This window comes from Artemia sp. Qi Xiang Cuo, chromosome 1 (genome assembly GCF_049724085.1).
Source record: "Artemia sp. Qi Xiang Cuo chromosome 1, ASM4972408v1, whole genome shotgun sequence".
NCBI classification, from domain to species: Eukaryota; Metazoa; Arthropoda; class Branchiopoda; order Anostraca; family Artemiidae; genus Artemia; species Artemia sp. Qi Xiang Cuo.
Window position 1 is genome coordinate 51,929,102 of NC_142794.1, and position 19,894 is coordinate 51,948,995.

Genomic DNA, 19,894 nt, shown 5'->3' on the forward strand with positions numbered 1-19,894 from the left:
AAAATGAACTTTGAAAAATTAAGAGAATGTAACTGTGACAACGTAAAGCACAACAAAACACTACTAAAATATTCCAACTCTTGCATTTCAATGAAAGAAATTCAAAATGAATTATGAAAATCAACAGAATGTAACTGTGACAAGGTAAAGCACAACAAAACACTACTGAAATATTCCAACTCTTGCTTTTAAAGACAGAAATTCGAAATGAACTTAGAAAAATCAAGAGAATGTAACTGTGACAAGGTAAAGCACAACAAATCACTACTGAAATATTCCAACTCTTGCATTTCACGACAGAAATTCAAAATGAACTTTGAAAAATCATAAGAATGTAGCTGTGACAAGGTAAAGGACAACAAGTCATTACTGAAATATTCCAACTCTTGCATTTCACGACAGAAATTCAAAATGAACTTTGAAAAATCATGAGAATGTAGCTGTGACAAGGTAAACCATGACAAGACACTACTGAAATATTCCAACTCTTGCATTTCAATGAAGGAAATTCAAAATGAACTATGAAAATCAACAGAATGTAACTGTGACAAGGTAAAGCACAACAAAACTCTACTGAAATATTCCAACTCTTGCATTTCACGACAGAAATTCAAAATGAACTTCGAAAAATCAAGATAATGTAATTGTGACAAGGTAAAGCACAACAAGTCACTACTGAAATATTTCAACTCTTGCATTTTAACGAAAGAAATCCAAAATGAACTTTGAAAAATCATGAGAATGTAGCTGTGACAAGGTAAAGCACAATAAGACACTACTGAAATATTCCAATTGTAGCATTTCACGAAAGAAATTCAAAATAAACTTTGAAAAATTAAGAGAATGTAACTGTGACAAGGTAAAGCACAACAAAACACTACTGAAATATTCCAACTCTTGCATTTCAATGACAGAAATTCAAAATGAACTATCGAAAAATCAAGAGAATGTAACTGTGACAAGGTAAAGCACAACAAATCATTACTGAAATATTCCAACTCTTGCATTTCACGACAGAAATTCAAGATGAACTTCGAAAAATCATGAGAATGTAGCTGTGACAAGGTAAAGCACGACAAGTCATTACTGAAATATTCCAATTCTTGCATTTCACGAAAGAAATTCAAAATGAACTTTGAAAAATTAAGAGAATGTAGCTGTGACAAGGTAAAGCCACAACAAGACACTACTGAAATATTCCAACTCTTACATTTCAATGAAAGAAATTCAAAATGAACTTTGAAAATCAACAGAATGTAACTGTGACAAGGTAAAGCACAACAAGTCACTACTGAAATATTCCAACTCTTGCATTTCAATGACAGAAATTCAAAATGAACTTTGAAAAATCAATGAGAATGTAGCTGTGACAAGGTAAAGCACGACATGACATTACTGAAATATTCCAATTCTTGCATTTCACGACAGAAATTCAAAATGAACTTCGAAAAATTAAGAGAATGTAACTGTGACAAGGTAAAGCACAACAAAACACTACTCAAATATTCCAACTCTTGCATTTCAATGAAAGAAATTCAAAATAAACTATGAAAATCAATAGAATGTAACTGTGACAAGGTAAAGCACAACAAAACACTACTGAAATATTCCAACTCTTGCATTTCATGACCAAAATTCAAAATGAACTTCGAAAACTCAAGAGAATGTAACTGTAACAAGGTAAAGCACAACAAGTCACTACTGAAATATTCCAACTCTTGCATTTCAACGAAAGAAATCCAAAATGAACTTTGAAAAATCATGATAATGTAGCTGTGACAAGGTAAACCACGACAAGACACTACTGAAATATTCCAATTCTTGCATTTCGCGAAAGAAATTCAAAATGAACTTTGAAAAATTAAGAGAATGTAACTGTGACAAGGTAAAGCACAACAAAACACTACTGAAATATTCCAACTCTTGCATTTCAATGAAAGAAATTCAAAATGAATTATGAAAATCAACAGAATGTAACTGTGACAAGGTAATGCACAACAAAGCACTACTGAAATATTCCAACTCTTGCATTTTACGACAGAAATTCAAAATGAACTTCGAAAAGTCAAGAGAATGTAAGTGTGACAAGGTAAAGCACAACAAGTCACTACTGAAATATTCCAACTCTTGCATTTCACGACAGGAATTCAAAATGAACTTTGAAAAATCATGAGAATGTAGCTGTGACAAGGTAAACCACGACAAGACACTACTGAAATATTCCAATTCTTGCATTTCACGAAAGAAATTCAAAATGAACTTTGAAAAATTAAGAGAATGTAACTGTGACAAGGTAAAGCACAACAAAACACTACTGAAATATTCCAACTCTTGCATTTCAATGAAAGAAATTCAAAATGAACTATGAAAATCAACAGAATGTAACTGTGACAAGGTAAAGCACAACAAAACACTACTGAAATATTCCAACTCTTGCATTTCACGACAGAAATTCAAAATGAACTTCGAAAAATCAAGAGAATGTAACTGTGACAAGGTAAAGCTGTGGATTTCCACCATTCAGGCTGGTGGACTAAGACCCCAATACTGAGCTAGTGGAATTCCACCATTCAGGCTGGTGGACTAAGATCCCAATACTGAGCTAGTGGATTTCCATCATTCAGGCTGGTGGACTAAGACTCCAATACTGAGCTAGTGGATTTCCACCATTCGGGCTGGTGGACTAAGACCCCAATACTGAGCTAGTGGATTTCCACCATTCAGGCTGGTGGACTAAGACCCCAATTTTCCAACTCTTGCATTTCACGACAGAAATTCAAAATGAACTTCGAAAAATCAAGAGAATGTAACTGTGACAAAGTAAAGCACAACAAGTCACTACTGAAATATTCCACTCTTGCATTTCACGACAGAAATTCAAAATGAACTTTGAAAAATTAAGAGAATGTAACTGTGACAAGGTAAAGCACAACAAACCAATACTGAAATATTCCAACTCTTGCATTTCAATGAAAGAAATTCAAAATGAACTATGAAAATCAACAGAATGTAACTGTTACAAGGTAAAGCACAACAAAACACTACTGAAATATTCCGACTCTTGCATTTCACGACAGAAATTCAAGATGAACTTCGAAAAAACACATTCTAAAATCATCTTTTAAAATGTCTCTAACTGTTTCGCCGAAATGTCCAAAACGGTTTCGTCCAAATAATGTTTTTGATAACGCTGCGTTGTCACATTTTAAATTATTAAGAATCCTTTTCCCTGTGTTAATATCTCTCTTCATCTAAGATAAAAACATCAGGTTATTTGAAATCTACTTTGTAACGAGTGATTAACATTCGAATTATACCTGTCGGACTAATATTCAACCTTCCCGATGGTTTATTTTGATTAAGGATTAAATACGCGCAAAGCTAAATGCAAAACACATCCCAGTTTAAGAATGTTTGTTCAACCATCAACTGTGAAATAGTGATTTGTTTATATAGAGTTTTTTTAAAGAAATAATTGGATTTTTGCATTAGAAAATATCTTGCTTAAAAGAGAAATTGGATGTAAAGTTTTATAAATCTTTAGAAAATTAAAATAATCTCTATGATATTTGTGTTTAAAAGCTACTCTTTCATATACTACTAATTCGTGTAATGGTAATGAATAAAACTTAAAGAGAATTATTATGGAATCGTTCAGAAACAAGTTTAAGTTTTACTCATCGAAAGTTTCGCGCTTGAGAAAATTTGCCTTATTTTTGAGAATACGGAAAGAAAAAAAAATATATACATTTACAAATTCTGACTGCACAAGCTCCTAGAATAGTATGGGAGGGAACATAAGCCCTTAAAATAGCATGGGAGGGAACATAAGCCCTTAAAATAGCATGGGAGGGAACATAAGCCTTGTAAAAGCATAGGAAGGAACATAAGCTCCTAGAATAGCTTGGGAGGGAACATAAGCCCTTAAAATAGCATGGGAGGGAACATAAGCCCTTTTAATAGCATAGGAAGGAACATAAGCTCCTATAATAGCATCGAAGGGAACATAATCCCTTACAATATCATGGGAGGGAAAATAATCCCTTGTAATAGCATAGGAAGGAACATAAGCCCTTAGAATAACATGGGAGGGAACATAAGCCCTTAGAATAGCATGGGAGGGAACATAAACCCTTAGAATAGCACAGGAAGGAACATAAACCCCCAGAATAGCATAGGAAGGAACATAATCCACCAGAATAGCATTGGAAGGAACATAAACCCCCAGAATAGCATAGGAAGGAACATAAACCCCCAGAATAGCATAGGAAGGAGCTCTGAATCTCTTTGAAAAGGTGTAGAGCTTCTATAGAATAACGTAGAAATTGCTATAGCTTGAAGCAAATCCAGACGATGCATACTACTGGGGCTGGTTACTCTCCAATCCCTTTTGACTTAAAAAAGGCACTAGAACTCTCAATTTCCAATAGAGTGAGCATTTTCCAAAGTTTCTACGACCAGGAGGGTTGTACTTTGGTATTCCCGGTGATCAATAGGGATTATGTATCAATTTCTAACGTCTCCCCACCTTTAAACGGAACTAATTCCTAATTTATAAGAAGGCTCAGTGAGAGTTGGGATGTTTTGGCATTAAAATGAACTGTTTGAGACTTCTGCCCCCCTCCACCCAGCCTATAAAATTACTCTCTGCCCTTCCTTCATAATAGCAGGTGCGCACTTACACATCATTGCATATTATTTTATAAAATATGAAGCAAATTAGTTTAGTTAAATGAAACTTTAAAATAAACATCATAAACATTTTTCTGTAATAGGAAGGGAGATATCACCCTGTAGCATCCTTATTCAGGCTTAGTCTAGGTGAAGGGAGATGGGATATTAATTCCTACTCCCCCCCCAACACCCTTCCTATATTTATCTGAGGATTCAAGGAGATTTGGACAATCTGGGCATTGAATTGCACTCTCTTAGGCATATGGCACCTCCTCACATACACAATGACCCACCGCCCCTCCTTCTTAATAGCGAATGTTCCTTTTATTTTGTCTTAATTTCCCTTTGGCTGCTCGAATTTACATTTCGGGAGAATTTTCCTGGAGGGAATTGTTAGGGGGATTTTAGGGGGGACTTCACGCGGGTGGAAATTTCCCGGGGGTATTTTTACGGACAGGGATCTCCGAGGGGAATAATCCGGATCCCAATACATCTTATGCTTGATTTATTTTGATTTTTTTGCCTAATCTCATCTTATTTTTAGAATTGAGTGTTTCTTTAACACTGCCTAAATAGTTTAATCAGGCTGACCCTATCTACACAAGGATCTAAGTAGAAGAAGGGCAATGCACATAGGAGGGGGAATTTTAAAATGCACAAAGGAGTGCTTCACATGAAATTACTTAAATGTTTGTCACATTTAGTCACACGAGTTTAGTTAAATGCAGCTTTAATATAAGTGTCAGAAACACTTCGCTGCAATAAGAAGGGAGGTATTACCGTGCAGTACCCTTATCCAGGCTTAGCCTAGGTGAAGGGGGACGGGAGATTAATTCCTCCCCCCTAATACCCATCATATATTTATCTGAGGACTCATGGAGATTTTGACAATTTGGGCGTTGAAATGCGCTCTCTTAGGCATCTGGCACCTCCCCATCTTCACAATAACCCACCACTGCATTTCTCTGCAATAAGGAGGGAGGCAGAGCCATGTAGTACCTTTATTCAGGTTTCGTCTGAATGAAATGAGTTGAGAGAAATTTATCCGAAGGTTCATGGAGATTTAGAGAATTTGAGCATTGATATGCGCTCTTTAATACCCCTACCCCTCCAATTATCCACTGCCCCTCCTTCGTAATAGCTGATGAATAATTATACACTTTTCTTCGTTCTTTTTCTTGTTTCGCTTTGGCTGCTCAATTTTACATTTGGGGCGAATTTTCTATGGGGAAATTCTCTGGGGGGATTTTTCGGGGAGAATTTTCGATATTTTTTTCCCACAGGGGACTTACCGAGGGGATTTTCCCGCGTGGGAATTTTGCGGGGGGAGTCAACCCCTTTTCTAAACAAAAAATCGTGAAGAAAGGAAATCGTGTGGTCTCAGAAATTAATTATTAACCCCTTTTCAGGAAATTATTCCGCAATATCGCCGAGTATTGGCCTTCTTCGTCGATTTAAGCAGATAACTAACTTAAATGTCTTGTAATATGTGCATCAGAAATGCTATAAATGGGGATCCCTAGCAGTGGTGTTCGTATAAAGGAAAGGTCCTCCTTGTCAATCTATTATTTACTCCTCATTCATTAACTATTGTTGTTTATTAATATACAAAGATGTTAATGTTTTTGATTGTTTTATATTCAATAAATTCACTGATTGAATCGTCTACTGCAGGGCTTCCTAAACTTTTTTCATTCACGACCCCGTTTGCGATTGCAAGTTTCCTGGCGACCCCATATAAATATAATTGAAATACAGATAAATATTTTTGGATGATTCATTTATTAGGTAACAATATACATATAGCCTACACATGAAAATATATAGTTTTAGAATTCGTTTAGAAACTGAAAAAAAATCTCAACTAAAAGATTCACAAAAGTTGAAAAGTTGTCTTTATTATACTTACAAAAATTGTATGCCCTATTTTTAATCAAAATTGCATTTTATGCAATAACATAAATAAAAGTGAATTCTGACCGTCTTAGTTCAGTCGAATATATTCGAACGCTGTCGTTGAGTGTTAAATATTAAATTAAAATGAAAGGAAAAACTTTAGTGAAATGGATGTGCCTGTTTTTTGTTGCATAACAAATTAAATCTTGGTGGAACGTTTGACACTGCTGGACGCAAGACCTCTTCAACATTTTTAGTGATGAACTATATTGAGGTTTGATGTGTTAAAGCTCAGAAAGTAACTTCCCATAAATATGTGCTGTTGAATGGCAGAAGAACATATAATGCGATATATGCGATTGTAAGAAATTCAGTTCTAGTTCTGATCCAGAATTCAGTCAAGGGCTTTTTTTGGCATTGTAGTTTTAAGTTTGAATCAGTCGAAAGCTCAGCAAATTCCCCTTGAGCTTTAAGTGGCATGTGATCAATCTCAGTTAAATCAGTAAAAAACGGATTTTGAATCCAAGCTACCTTTTTGAAATCAATATTTAATATAAAATGTGTGGACAACTAGATCTCTAGCACGTTTAAGCAGGCTACGATCATTTTTGCATTAAAAGTCTGACAGTGATTTTTCTTGAACATTAAGCTGTCAACACCGAAAACTATTTTGGAAGATTTTTTTCTATCATATCTTTCCAAAATTTAATCTTTCTAATAAAACTTTTAATTTTATCATTAGAAGTAAACAGATCACAATTCTTTCCCTGAAAAGACAGTTGAGATCGTTTAATTTCGCAAAGATATCCGACAAATAACACTGTTTGGAAGCAACAAGTTCACATTTTCGTTCGATTAAGAATATTTCAATTCCATCTTTTAATAATAATAATCTTCGTCAACTTTGACCTCTTGACAACCATCTTACTACTGCATGTAAAGTTGGATAGACGGAATCTATATCCTTACAACGATTTGAAAATCTGTGACTTTTAAGGGCATGGCTCTCGATAACATTTATAATCTTAACAGCATTCTGAAGCACATCGTTCAATTATGGTGCTAATTTTTTGCTGCAAGGGCCTCTTGGTGAATAAGACAGTGAGTAAAAGTTATATGGTCATAATGAGTAGCTGGAAAAAATGATTTGAAAACCTATGTTTTTGCCCGTCATCGCTCTTGCACCGCATATTCCACAGCAATTTTTCCATTCTAGACTATCAGTCTTTAAAAATTCAACAACTTTGCAATATATGTCTTTTCCTGTAGTATGCTATAAATATTTGACTTTAATATTTAATAATTCGACCCCATTTTGGGCCGCGACCCATAGTTTAGGAAGGCCTGATCTACTGCAATAGCATTCATGAGTAAATTTTTTATGTCATGTGAGGTAATTTTAAACGTTTGACAGGTTCTTGTACCAATTTAGTTCATTACAGACAAGTCACGAATAGCTAGCTTATTTGCAAGAACTGGTTTTATTAATACCATATTGGTCGTTTTGGCGCCATTTATCTTTGCTCAATTTATCGTCTTTTTCTATCGACCTTTTCACAAGTTGATCTCAATATCTATCTAACGGAGAAGCAGCCATGCAACATAAATGTTTTTGCTTTACCTGTTTGTGGCTTGTTAAAGTAACTTAAGTAGCCCACCACCCTTCGAAGTTTGAAGACAGCTCTAACATAGAAATACACTTGAATGTCATTTTAGGATTTCTTTTTTGAAAGACAGCTCTGATATAATTACAGTTTTCTGCGTGGAGTCTTATACACTTTTATTTACACGAGAAGTTACAGCTGATTTGTAACCTGAACTACATTCTGAGGCGCATTAATACTCAGTATTGAAAATGCAAGTTTTTGGTGAAATTTTTGATTGTGGCCACTTGATACTAGTTCGTTACATTCAACATGTTTGAACTATTTGTTCATTTGTGGTTGGAAAAATGTTGCGCCGACGGTCCCTTGTCGGCAAATCGGGGTGGGAAATGTCCTTATTCCCCATATCCCCATGATATTCTTTAGGATTCAATGAAGTCGCCTGTCTATTGGTCAGAAATCTTAATGACGGTAATGTTAATGACTTGTTATTAGACCGTAATTCAAAAAGTGTATAAAAAATACATATAATACAACTTTAGAATTTAGAGTCTAACTAAACATTGCTGAAAAACTAACCAGCAATAAATTAAAAGATAATCTGTCACTTCAACATTAATCAATATAGCAGACAATTTGTAGAAACATTTATAATTTTGTTTTGATTTTGGACAGTCATCTAATCCGTTGACACCACTCCCTAAATAATCTATGAAAAACTATAAGTTGAAAGAGCATGCCATGTCTATATTTTTTAAATAGGGGGAGAGGGCTGCAACTACAGAAACCAAAATATCTTTATGATTCTTATTTCAATAAGGGATAGCGTGTCTTCCTTAATTTTGTGCTGAGGGTTTCAAGCTCCCATTCAAGCTCCCAAGCTCGCAGGGTTTCAACCCTGCGGCAGAGGTTTCAAGCTCCCTTAGGCAAGAATGAGGAATTTTTATTTTCGGCCAGAAAATGAAAAACTTCCCACCAAAAATTAATTTTTGCCAAGAGCCACGAGGAAAATTCAATACTATCGAAGCGACCACAGATTCAACGGTACTTATCTGTTGGCCAGTACACATTCGAGAATTTGGATCTACAGCTACAGGGTTGAAACAATTGAGACGCTCGGAGATAGATAGGATATATATAACTTGGGCTATATATTTGGACATTAGGGGGGGGTTAAGTATAGCGGGGCTGCATGCAAAATGTAACCTAACCTAACCAGAATACCAACTAAATAATTATTAAAACATAGCTACAATGTAGGTTTTGACTGAACTGAAACCAATTGTCTCCGTATACAAACAGCAATAAACCGGTTATTGTCTGATTTTATAGATCCAGATTCTCGAAGTGCACTGACTAACAGATAAGTTCCGATTGAACTAATTAAATTTACTTTTGTACAGTAATTCTTTGAAGGGGGTAGGAGCAGTGATCCTGGGCCCCTAACTTTCTTTGCCTGATACTGTCCTGAAAGATCAATTCGAAATTAAGCACTATATCCTAACAAGCTTTTTAAAGTAAAAACACTATGAAAGCTGAATTTTAACACTTTCATATGTCTATGGAATGAGGCTGCTATAATTATTTATTCTCTACATTAAATGGGTTTCATTATGTTGTGAATTTTCAGCCAGAAGTAACATAGCTCATCGATATCAGCATGACATGTTTTGCTGTTCAAAACGACCTTAGTTATGTAGACATGAAGATTTAAAAATGCTAGTGATTACAACGATTTGCGAACTCACTGTGTAGCAAGGTCATTTGGACAAAGAGAACCGTCTGTAAGATGATATTAATGTGAATTGTTATTTTTTTTTAATTACTTGGATTTTTCTTATTTCGATCTCAAATTATTTCAAGGTAAAGTTTTTTTCGTTTACTCTATAGTTTATAGTTCTATAAACTACTCTAAACTACCTATGGGGTAAATTTGACATAACATTTAATTTACGTTTAACATTTTTTCACACGATAGCCTACGTTATAGACTTTGCAGGAGTCTTTTGTCATTCTAGGAGGGTGTATCCCATTTGAGCGCTTTCCCATTTGAGCGCCATGGCGCGCAAATTGGAATTTACCAATTTCGCCCCGGAATTTAAATATTTAAGGTTTTTACCATTTTATCGCCAGAAAAAATTTTGCGTATGTTATGTGATATATCTAGGTGATCAGGTAAATTTTTCGCAAATCATATTATTGACTTACGAATAAAGTAAACACACCACTCGATGCCTTTTTGAGGCTCTTTCCAAATATAATAATCATTTTTGTCGGAAATGAATTTTACCCCCACCCCTATGTATACCATTCCAGGGTATATATTTGCACAGTAGGGGGGTGGGGGTAACTTTTAAACTTACATCCAATTAAACACAGAAAAAAAATTTACCCCCCCCCGAATGTGCAAATATATACCCTGAATTGGTATATATAGGGGGGGGGGTAAAATTCATATCAGAAAAAATGATTATTCTATTTGGAAAGAGCATAAAAAAGGTATCGAGTGGTATGTTTACTTTATTCTTATGTCAATAATATCAACTGCGAAAAATTTACCGACGGGTCTTCATGTCTGTTTTCCTCATACAGTATATAGCGGTGGATACCGCATAATGCATAAGTACCTGTATATACCTTTAGTAGTAAATATATATGGTATACATAAATACTATATATATTTACTTAGTTTATAATACTATAAATGGAAGTTATTTTCACAACCATTGACCCAATAAAATCCTCAGTTTTGTTCGTTGTCTTCGTGGCAATAAATATTTCTACAGGTCAATGTGGCAGCAAACCACGCTTCATCCACCGCAAAATCACAATTTTGGGTTTGGCGCTCAAATGGTACTCCGTGGCGCTCAAATGGGAACAAAATTCCATGGCGCTCAAATGGAACAAAATTCCGTGGCGCTCAAATGGGAAAGCGCTCAAATGGGAACACCCCTTCTAGGAGATAGTAGCTTGTCTTTATATTTCTAAAGTGGTCCATCTTCATTTAAATTAAATAAAAGAAAACAAATTTGTTCAACTGAAAGTAGGGAGCAACATCAAAACTTAAAACGGTATTTTCCCATTATGCGGGCCTCACGGGTTAACTGCTATAGAGTAGGCAATGATAAAACCCGTTTTTGACGAGTTAACCACTATAGAGTAGGCAATGATAGCTTGGTTTTCATTGCGTATACGATATTAAACTGTTGTGTTGTGGGTTTTAGGGGGGGGGGGGGTACCTAGGTTAGGTTACGTATTTAATATATGCAAAGCTTTACCCCCCTTTCTCCCTAATGTGCAAATATATAGCCCAAATTTGTTTCTAAACTATTATTTATTCATCCTATTTTATTTTATTTCATTAGCATTAACCAAACTTGACTTTTTAGAGAGGCTGCATAAGGGGAAAGTACCCTTAAAACGAGCAGCAATTATTACGTATATGAGGGGGGTGCCCCCTTCTTAATACCTCTCTATTCACTCTAAACTTTTTTAGTACTTTAAAAAAAGGTTCTTATTGTAATAAATAAACGACCTATGTGTTTCAGGAGTCTCAAACAGTTCGTGGTAACGAACTGTAAGTAAGGAGCGACCCGGCTCAATGGTAACCGAAAGTCTAAAAAATTGTATTTTGATACAAATAGATACATCAAAAGAATAAAATTTTAATGCTGATTTCAAATATATAAGTTTCATCAAGTTTAGTCCTGCCTATCAAGAGTTATGTGCCTGAGAAAATTTGGCTTATTTTTGAAAAAAGGAGGAAAGACCCCCTAAAATTTATAGAACCTTAATGAAAATAACACCATCATATTCAGCGTATCAGAGAACCCTACTGTAGAGGTTTCAAGCTCCTATCTACAAAAATGTGGAATTTTCCATTTTTTGCCAGAAGAAAGATCACGGGTGCGTGTTTATTTATTTTTTTTTTCTTTTCCCCAGGGGTGATCATATCGACCCAGTGGTCCTAGAATATCGCAGGAGGGCTCATTGGAATGGAAATTAAAAATTCTAATGCCATTTTTAAGAGACCAAAAAAAATGGAGGGCAACTAGGCCCCCTCCCACGCTCATTTTTTTCCCAAAATCACCCGAACAAAATTTTTAGATATCCATTTTGTTCAGAAAGTTCGAAAATATTATAAGTATGTCTTTTAGGATGACTTAATCCCCCGAAGTTCCCGGGGGAGGGCTGAAAGTTATGAACTTTACCCAATGTTAACATATAGCATTGGTTGTTGGGAAGTATACGGAAGTTTTCAGGGGGGATTTTTTCTGATAGTGGGGGGGCGGGTCGGGGGCTATGTGGGAGGATCTTTCCATGAAGGAAGTTTCATGGGGAAAGGGACATTGCTATGAAGGGGACGCCGGACTTCCCAGCATTATTTTAAAAAAAATCAGAAATTAAATATAAAAAAACAAGTTTTTCAACTGCAACAGCAGCAACATCAAAACTTTAAATGAACAGAAAATATTGCATATATGTTTGGGTTCACCCCCCTAGTCGATACCTCGCTCTTTAAGCCAAAGATTTTTTAGTACTTTCATAAGAGCTATTTATTCCAATTAACGGCCTTTGTGATTAAGCGGTCAGTTTTAAAGAAATGGAACAAAATTCAAACTTTAGGTTAAAGAGCAAGGTATTGACTAGGCGGCGAGCCCCCTAATATACGTATTAAAAATATACGAATATAGAAGTTCGCTACGTGAGTTAATTCGAAGGTTATGTATATTTATTACTAATAAATACGTTCGTAAATAAAATTAAACAAGTTTAGAGAGAGCCATTTAACCACATAAAAGTAAAATTAATATGAAAATTTTGTTTAATTATTCATGTACGGTGAACCAAGATCAAAACCTGCATTTATTCAAAAACGTCCAAAAATTAAAGTTTTCTTTAACTGAAATTAAAGTTTTTTTAACTGAAAGTAAGGAACGACGTTAAAACTTAAAACGAACAGAAATTATTCCTTATATGAAAGCAACTTTCCCCTCCTCAACGCCTCGCTCTTTACGCTAAAGTTTGACTTTCTCACAGCTATATTTTTTTAAACAATAAAAAACTTTAGCGTAAAGAGCGAGGCGTTGAGGAGGGGACAGCCCCTTTCATATAAGGTATAATTTCTGTTTTTTTTAAGTTTTAACGTCGTTCCTTACTTTCAGTTAAAAAAACTTGTTTTTTTATTTAATTTCTTAAAGAACTAAGCCTAGCAGTCAAACTTTTTTACTCAATTTCTGATCGTTTTTTAAATAATGCCGGGAAATCTGGTTCAACCTCCACGACTCAATCTAACGATCCTCTAAACACGTCAATCCTAGTGAAAAATTACCCCGGACAATTACCATTAACATCTCCACGTATAAAACTGAGTCGGCAAAGAGAAAGTAAAATAAAAAAACAGAATTTCGTAAAAAATTCTAGCAAATTCCCTCAATGTAGGCTATTACTTCCCCTGAAAATTTCACCTCCCAGAAACTTCCTTCCCAATGGAAAATTCTCCTCCTGAAAAATTCTCCTTGCAGAAAATTTACCCACCCCTCCTCCAACCAAAAAATGTATGCATACTTCCCAGTAACAAATATTATACCCTGCGTAAACAATGGGCATATTTCATAACATAAAGACCTTTCCCCAGGGGCTGTGGAGAGTTATCCCAAAATTTTGAACGAACGACTTAGGTTAAAAAGGGGGCATGAGAGGGGGGATAGATGCCCTCTAAACTTTTTGGTGACTGAATAAGGACACTAGAACTTTTAATTTCCTTTCAAATGAGCTCTTTTCAGATATTCTAGTACCATTGGTTCAATATGATCTCCCCTGGGGAAAAAAACAACAACAAAAAATGAACAAATGAACACGCATCCATGATCTTTCTTTTGGCAAAAAAAAAAAAAAATGCAAAATTCTACATTTTTGAAGATGGGGCCTTGAAAACTCTACAGTAGGGTTCTCTGATACGCTGAATCTGTTGGTGTGATTTTATGAAGATTCCTTGACTTTTTGAGGATGTTTACCCTCTTTTTTTAAAAATCAGGCAAATTTTCTCAGGCTCGTGATTTTTGATGGGTAAAACTGAACTTAATGAATCTTACGTATTTGGAATCAGCATGACAAGCCAATTCTTTAGATATATCTGTTGATATTGCACAGGATATTTGAAGATTTTGGGGGTAAAGTATTGGGACAGCGCCCCTAACCTAACTTAACCTAATGTGGTAACGAACTGTAAGTAAGGAGCGACGCGGCTCAATAATAACCGAAATTTTAAAAAACGGTATTTTGATACCAATAGATATGACAAAAAAATAATAATAATAAAATAAAAGTTTCGTGCTGATTCCAAATATAGAAGTTTCATGAAGTTTAGTGTAATCCATCAAAGACTACGAGCCTGAGAAAATTTGCCGTATTTTCAAAAAAAGAGAAAACACCCCTTAAAAGTCAAAGAAACTTAATGAAAATTACAACATTAGATTCAGCATATCAGAGAACGTTATTGTAGAAGTTTCATTCACCTATATCCGAAAATGAGGAATTTTCTATTTTTTTGCCAGGAGAAAGAACACGCATGCGCGTTTGTTTTTGTTTGTTTATTTTCAAGCGGTGATCGTATCGACCCAGTGGACCTAGAATATTAGGAGAGGGTTCAGTCGAACGGATAATAAAAGTTCTAGTGCCCTTTTTAAGTGACCAAAAAGATTGGACGGCAGCTAGGCCCCCCGCCCCTTTGTCCAAAAATCGTCCGATCATAATTTTGAGATCCATTTTGAGACCGTTTTGTTGTTCATAGTTGATATGCCCAATAGCTATGCCTTTGGATATAAAATGACCCTCCACAACCCCAGGGGAAAGGTCCTTAAGTTATAAAATTTTCCCATTGTTTACGCATACTTTTTATTATTGGAAAGTATGAATACATTGTAGAGTGGGGGGGGGATAAGTTTTCTGCTGGGGGATTTCCCAAGGGAGACTTCTATGGGGAGGGAAGTTTCAGGGTGTGAAAATTTCAGGAAGGGAAGAATTTTAAAGTGGGTGTGTTTATTATAGTTTCTTATACAAAATTATTTTTATATGCCTTGCTTTCTCTTTTCTGTCTCAATTTTATGCTTAGAGATGTTAACGGTATTTCTGCCGCTACATTTCCACTTCAAATACACAAAATTTATCGACAGAAAATTATATCGCTATAATTATATGTAGAAAATAGGCGTCTTAGAACAAGGGACGGAAGTCTTATATTAGGCTAAACTTCTTCGTCTTTTTTTAGCCACATATCCATGCATTTGGAATACGCGAGATTTAAATAAAAACAGCCACCGTAGGATTCATAGTATGCCCAAAGCTATTCTAAGTGGCCCTAAGAATTTGCAACCGACAAAAACTGTAGTAGTAATGTATCTATTGAAACGAAATACACATGGAAATACACAAGAACCCTACAAGAATATGCTCAAAAGTGTAATAGATACGAAGGATACATTGGAATTGCGCAAGAAAAAGCCATGCCTGAGACACTTGAAATTGCTGTTGTTTTCAATTACACATGAAAATATACATTGGAATTGCGCAAGAAAAACCCATGATTGAGACACTGTATTTACACGTGAACATTTTGAATCCATTTTTGAAGTCTGTGGAAACAGTTTGACGTGTTCGGTGAGATTAACCTCCTTGGCGTTTGATAGACATATGCAAAAAAAAGGGGTAATTAGTGATTGGATAATTTTTTAACGTGAAATCTCTGAATAAAATATTTTTGGAGCATGTACTTGACGAAGAATAAAAGAGTTAAGGTGATTAGCAATTACGAGCAAGGATCCCCCCACTGGTTCCTGGCAGTAGCCTAGGCATATCAAATTACTGTACTGTGGGTTAGGTAACATGATTAAACACGCTTTTACAAACGGAATTCATTGATTGACATTTGCAAAAAGGGGTAATTAGTGATTGGATAATTTTTTAACGTGAAGGGTCAATTTTGGAGGGAAAACCGAAAATACTCAGAATAAAAAATAAAAGGGATCTGACTCAAGGGCAAGGCTACGAGCTCCTGCGTTACAGTATTTCTGTGGGCTGAGGAGGGGGGGGTCAATTTTGGAGGGAAAACCAAACATGCTCAGAATCAAAAATAAAGGGGATCTGCCTCAAGGGCACGGCTCAGAGGCCCTTCGTTCCACCATTTCTGAGGGAAGGGGAGGGGGAGGGTCAATTTTGGAAGGAAAACCAAAAATGCTCAGAATCGAAAATAAATGGGATCTGCCTCAAGGGCAAGGCTCAGAGGCCCTTCGTTCCCCAATTTCTGAGGGCAGGTGAGGGGGAGGGTCAATTTTGGAGGGAAAACCAAAAATGCTCTGAATCGAAAATTAATGGGATCTATCTCAAGGGCAAAGCTCAGAAGCCCCTCCTTCCTCCCTGTCTGAGGGCTAGGGAGAGGGGAAGTCAATTTTGGAGGGACTACCAAAAATGCTCAGAAGCTAAAATAAATGGGATCTGCCTCAAGGGCAAGGCTCAGAGGCCCCTCCTTCCTCCATTTCTGAGAGCAGGGGAGAGGGGGAGTCAATTTGGGAGGGGCAACCAAAAATAAAAAGAAACGAAAATAAAATTGATATTACTCAAGGGGAAGGATCAGAGGCCCTTCGTTCCCCCATTTCTGAGGGCAGGGGAGGGGGGAGGGTCAATTTTGGAAGGGAAAACCAAAAATACTCAGAAATTTCATTTTGAATTTCCTTCATTGAAATGCAAGAGTTGGAATATTTCAGTAGTGTTTTGTTGTGCTTTACCTTTTCATAGTTACATTCTCTTAATTTTTCAAAGTTCATTTTGAATTTCTTTCGTTGAAATGCAAGAGTTGGAATATTTCAGTAGTGTTTTGTTTTGTTTTACCTTAACACAGGTACATTCTCTTGATTTTTCGAAGTTAATTTTGAATTTCTGTCGGGAAATGCATGAGTTGGAATATTTCAGTAGTGTTTTGTTCTGCTTTACCTTGTCACAGTTACATTCTGTTGATTTTCATAGTTCATTTTGAATTTCTTTCATTGAAATGCAAGAGTTGGAATATTTCAGTTGTGTTTTATTGTGCTTTACCTTGTCACAGTTACATTCTCTTAATTTTTCAAAGTTCATTTTGAATTTCTTTCGTGAAATGCAAGAATTGGAATATTTCAGTAGTGTCTTGTCGTGGTTTACCTTGTCACAGCTACATTCTCATGATTTTTCAAAGTTCATTTTGAATTTCTGTCGTGAAATGCAAGAGTTGGAATATTTCAGTAGTGACTTGTTGTGCTTTACCTTGTCACAGTTATATTCTCTTGATTTTTGAGAAGTTCATTTTGAATTTATGTAGTGAAATGCAAGAATTGGAATATTTCAGTAGTGTTTTGTTGTGCTATACCTTGTCACAGTTACATTCTGTTGATTTTCATAGTTCATTTTGAATTTCTTTCATTGAAATGCAAGAGTTAGAATATTTCAGTAGTTTTTTGTTGTGCTTTACCTTGTCACAGTTACATTCTCTTAATTTTTCAAAGTTCATTTTGATTTTCTTTTGTGAAATGCAAGAATTGGAATATTTCAGTAGCGTTTTGTCGTGGTTTACCTTGTCACAGCTACATTCTCATGATTTTTCGAAGTTAATTTTGAATTTCTGTCGTGAAATGCAAGAGTTAGAGTAATTCATTTGTGACTTGTTCTGCTTTACCGTGTCACAGTTACATTCTCTTTATTTTTTTAATTTAATTTTTATTGTATGTAGTAAAATTAAAGAGTTGGAATATTTCAGTAGTGAATTGTTGTGCTTTACCTTGTCACAGTTACATTCTCTTGATTTTTCGAAGTTCATTTTGAATTTCTCTCGTAAAATTTAAGAGTTGGAATATTTCCGTAGTGTTTTGTTGTGCTTTACCTTGTCACATTTACATTCTGTTGATTTTCATAGTTCATTTTGAATTTTTTTCATTGAAATGCAAGAGTTGGAATATTTCAGTAGTGTTTTGTTGTGCTTTACCTTGTCACAGTTACATTCTCTTAATTTTTCTAAGTTCATTTTGAATTTCTTTCGTGAAATGCAAGAGTTGTAATATTTCAGTAGTGTTTTGTTGTACTTTACGTTGTCACAGTTACATTCTATTGATGTTCATAGTTCATTTTGAATTTCTTTCATTGAAATGCAAGAGTTGGAATATTTCAGTAGTGTTTTGTTGTGCTTTACCTTGTCACAGTTACATTCTCTTAATTTTTCAAAGTTAATTTTGAATTTCTGTCGTGAAATGCAAGAATTGGAATATTTCAGTAGTGTCTTGTCGTGGTTTACCTTGTCACAGCTACATTCTCATGATTTTTCAATGTTCATTTTGGATTTCTTTCATTGAAATGCAAGAGTTGGAATATTTCTGTAGTGACTTGTTGTGCTTTACCTTGTCACAGTTACATTCTCTTGATTTTTTGAAGTTCATTTTGAATCTCTGTCGTGAAATGCAAGAGTTGGAATATTTCAGTAGTAGTTTGTTGTGCTTTACCTTGTCACAGTTACATTCTGTTGATTTTCATAGTTCATTTTGGATTTCTTTTATTGAAATGCAAGAGTTGGAATATTTCAGTAGTGACTTGTTGTGATTTTCCTTGTCACAGTTACATTCTCATGATTTTTCGAAGTTCATTTTTAATTTCTGTCGTGAAAAGCAAGAGTTGGAATATTTCAGTAGTGTTTTGTTGTGCTTTACCTTGTCACAGTTACATTCTGTTGATTTTCATAGTTCATTTTGAATTTCTTTCTTTGAAATGCAAGAGTTGGAATATTTCAGTAGTGTTTTGTTGTGCTTTACCTTATCACAGTTACATTCTCTTAATTTTTCAAATTTCATTTTGAATTTCTGTCGTGAAATGAAAGAGCTGGAATATTTCAGTAGTGACTTGTTATGCTTTACCTTGTCACAATTACATTCTCTTGATTTTTCGAAGTTCATTTTGAATTTCTGTCGTGAAATTCAAGAGTTGGAAAATTGGGGTCTTAGTCCACCAGCCTGAATGGTGGAAATCCCCTAGCTCAGTATTGGGGTCCCAGTCCACCAGCCTGAACGGTGGAAATTCACTAGCTCAGAATTGGGGTCTTAGTCCACCAACCTGAAGGATGGAAATCCACTAGCTCAAAATTGGAGTCTTAGTCCACCAGCTTGAATGGTGGAAATTCACTAACTCAGTATTGGGGTTATAGGCAACAAGTCAGAATGGTGGAAATCCACTAGCTCATTGTTGGGGTCTCAGTCCACCAGCTTGAATGGTGGAAATTCACTAGCTAAGAATAGGGGTCTTAGTCCACCAGCCTGAAGGGTGGAAATTCACTAGCTCAGAATTGGGGTCTTAGTCCACCAACCTGAATGGTTGAAATTCACTAGCTCAGAATTGGGGTCTTAGTCAGTGTTCAGATTGGAGCGTTGGGGTCCGACTATCTGGGCTTTATTTTTCAAGGCAGGTGCCCACCTCACCTGCCCAGAGTCTCAGGAAAGTGACCCTAAATTTGAAATAGTGGAAATTGGCTCAGATTTTCTAAACTGAGCTGAGATAATGAATAGATACTATTGGGAAAGTGATTGGAGACGGTGAGCATCCGTGAACAAGTGCTAAATTGAGAGAGGCATTTGGGACAATATTTGGGGGCGTCCACCCGCCCAGAGTCTCCAGCAGGTGACCCAAAAATTTAAAAAACACAGAGACGACAG